We start from the raw sequence: 3,773 nt of genomic DNA on the forward strand, positions 1-3,773 counted from the left end.
GGTGTCGACAGTAGACATAGCACACTGCCACCTACAGGGATCCGACGGAACTACGCCACCCATGCCGGCAAAACAGTATCGCCATCTATGAAAATAGGGCGACACCACATGCAATACCGCCATCTATGCGCATCTGACAACACTACGTCCGCACCACAAAACATACCGCCATCTGTAGGTCTCCCGCAACATGACCTCCTGCAACGACGCTACCGCCATCTATGAGACGCCAAGCCGACTAAGACAGCGATGGCGCCACAGTGGCCGCCTTTCGACGCCACCCACAAAGGCTGCAGCCTCTGTCGACCATAGCACCCAATCTCCAGTGGCTCTGCCGCACGAAGCCGTGGACCGGCAATGACGCCACCCGCACCCGTTCGTGCACCACCCCAACCGCCAAACTCGCACCTCCAGCGGATGAACGGCGGACGTTTCCCGCACTCGTAAAGTGCAATCCACCCCTATAACTTGCGTTTCATGAAGAGTTATTTCCAATATGCGACATTCCCGCTGTCCGTATACATGAGCCGCGACCTGTACCACTTACGAGCGAGAGACGCGATCGCGTTGCTCACTGTACGGCGTCCGATACCGAGCCATCAGCATGTCGGTCCCCATGCGCGTTGCACTCGCACTCGCAGTCGCAAAAACGTGGGGCAAATATATTACGCGGAAGAGTTATAACAGACCGAGCCCCACTGCATGGGGGGAGTCTTTGTCACTAATGTACACAGATGGAACATTTTGGACTGGAACCAGATTACCCGTACACACGGCGCTGATTAGTAATCAATGCAGAGCCATCAAACTACAGCAAATATACACAACTGTCCGTATACATGCTGAAAGAGTCTGCCCAAAATGGGAACCACACGTCAGCCAGACACTCTGATCACGCACCACTCTCTGCTTCTAACAGGCGCACATACAATATGTAAGCACCAGCATGGAACAACATCCAGTGCATCTTCTCCGCCACATTACACAATCCACACTATCACAACCAGACCAGGAGGTCCGTGCGGAAAATACAATATCCCAGCCTTTCGACATCCACCATTGCGCAGACCAGGCACCAACACCCACACATGTCCTATACAACGGTGCACCCAACATCACAATAGTACCTCCTGTCACAGCGCACAAACAATGACATGAGTCAAAGACACAGGTCTCACACAAGCATAGAATTGGAGCGCCGCCTCTAATAAGCCAAAGGTGCATCCTGACGTGACAAATCTGATCATGTCACAAGCATTCACTTACTATAATCACTATCAACGAACCTGCCGCCCCCGCCCCCCCCCCCCTACACCTTTCCGTACAACAACGTGTAACCTAACCTAACCTAACCTAACCTATGTTGTACCTTAACCTAACCTATGTTGTACCTTAACCTAACCTATGTTGTACCTTAACCTAACCTATGTTGTACCTTAACCTAACCTATGTTGTACCTTAACCTAACCTATGTTGTACCTTAACCTAACCCATGTTGTACCTTAACCTAACCCATGTTGTACCTTAACCTAACCCATGTTGTACCTTAACCTAACCCATGTTGTACCTTAACCTAACCCATGTTGTACCTTAACCTAACCCATGTTGTGCCTCAACCTAACCCATGTTGTGCCTCAACCTAACCCATGTTGTGCCTCAACCTAACCCATGTTGTGCCTTAACCTAACCCATGTTGTGCCTCAACCTAACCCATGTTGTGCCTTAACCTAACCCATGTTGTGCCTTAACCTAACCCATGTTGTGCCTTAACCTAACCCATGTTGTGCCTTAACCTAACCCATGTTGTGCCTTAACCTAACCCATGTTGTGCCTTAACCTAACCCATGTTGTGCCTTAACCTAACCCATGTTGTGCCTTAACCTAACCCATGTTGTCGCCTTAACGTAACCCACGTTGTCGCCTAAACCTGCTCTGTAATTGTTATACGACTCGTTCAATTACTGTAGTGTTGCCCACCCGCAACCCTCGCAATATAGTTCGCTACTCGCACTGCCCGCACCCCTGTGTATCGCTTCATGTTAAACACCTTGCAAGTCTTGCTCACTTTCCACATGCTCCTGCTGTACACTGTAATGTGGATGGCAGCAGGACGTACATGCCGCCCCTCCCCACGTCCCCACCTTGCCCCCTGCCTTCGCAAGCTGGTTGGTGAGAAGTTTGCATGTTCAATGCCCTTCGCATGCGACGTACTCAGGCTACGTTGTGGTGCGGCCCTGTGTCAACTGTCCGCTGATGTCGTACGCGTGAACCACAATCTGTACTGCACATTCGTCCTTATGTACTGAATGATACATCGTGGCACATGTGTGACCGCACAACGACTGCGCCCAAAAACGGCGGACCATACAGTGCAAATATTGTGCACGCAGCTACGTGTCGTCTCCCTATGAGAGCTGGATTGCAGTGTGGTACGCCATAGAGACGTGTGGGAGGAACGGACGCCGTGGATGGCGATCAGCATGAGCTGTCTGTTGATGTATTCGGACCTAGTCGTCTCTCCTCACACACCGTGATGGCATGGTGCACCGCGTTCCATATCTGCGACATGCTACAGAGGCCGGTTGACAGTCGTTCGAGCAATGGACATCGCATACGTACGGGGGCCACCTTCCACGTATTGTCTAGGCGTGCACATTTTGTTGCGTGTATGTGGGCAGACGTAGTGTGGCGTGGACACCTGACACAGGCATGCAATAATCGTTGAAGTTGCAAATGGCGATGGACGCCTGCGTTTTCTGGTGAAGTTACGCAAATGAACAAATGGTAACCTGTTGTGGTGCGGTTGTTCTCGCTAGGGGTGAATCGGTGATGGCGACGATAGGTTGAGGTACTAACCGGTTGTTCCAGCGATACCCACCATGCCGACGAAACTGAACGGCATCTGGGTGTGAAGCGATACGCGGCGGTGGCTGGGTGGGACCGTCCCCGGCCGGTGAGGGGGCGCCTCCCGGCGTGCTGGCCGCGCGGTGCGTGGGCGCACGCGCTACAGCCGGCTGGTGGGGGCGGCCAGTGGCAGGCGCGCCGGCCGACGGACGCGGCAGGCGTCGCAGCTGCGCGCCGGCGCACCCTGCGCGCGGCGCCGTGCGGCCAAAGTAGGTCCTCGCGGGCCCGGTGCGAAGCGCGGTGGACATCTTCAGTGTGCTGGTCCGATTGAGGACTGTGTGCGTTGAGGATGCGCCGCCGCCCGGCGCTCGGCGCCGCGACGCCGTCCTGCTGCTCGGTCGCCCCAGCGGTTCTCGCTGGTGGTTTGTATCGCAGCTGTGCGGATGTGTTGGCGCGTGCGCTGTGCTGGGAGAGTCGCTTCCGGCACCCAAGTGGGGCTTTTGTCCTTCTGTGGCGCTGGCGTTGGAGCTGCCGGTCACCGTAGGTGGCGCGTGTTGTCTCCCGCCGGCAATGCCACGACAGCACGCTCCCGGGCCTCTGTCGGCAGCGGCAAGCTCAGTTGGGAGCACGGGTGGTCGCACCGAAAGCGTCTACTCGCCTAACTCCGGGCGATTGCGCCTCTCTCGAACCCGACCAAGTACTTGGGACGGCGCTGCGCGCCGCCGGGACCTGAGAGGGTTTCGAGGTGTATTGTGCAGGGGAGCTCAGCCTCCTCCTGTTTGCAGAATGATTGAGCGGACGCTTGCGTGTTCGCGCGGGCCCCCGGGACACACTCCCGGGCGGCCGGCTGCTCAGCTCTAGTTGACGCAGCTCCCTGGTTGATCCTGCCAGTAGTCATATGCTTGTCTCAAAGATTAAGCCATGCATGT

The sequence above is a fragment of the Schistocerca piceifrons genome, unplaced genomic scaffold (genome assembly GCF_021461385.2).
Source record: "Schistocerca piceifrons isolate TAMUIC-IGC-003096 unplaced genomic scaffold, iqSchPice1.1 HiC_scaffold_143, whole genome shotgun sequence".
Taxonomy (NCBI): Eukaryota; Metazoa; Arthropoda; class Insecta; order Orthoptera; family Acrididae; genus Schistocerca; species Schistocerca piceifrons.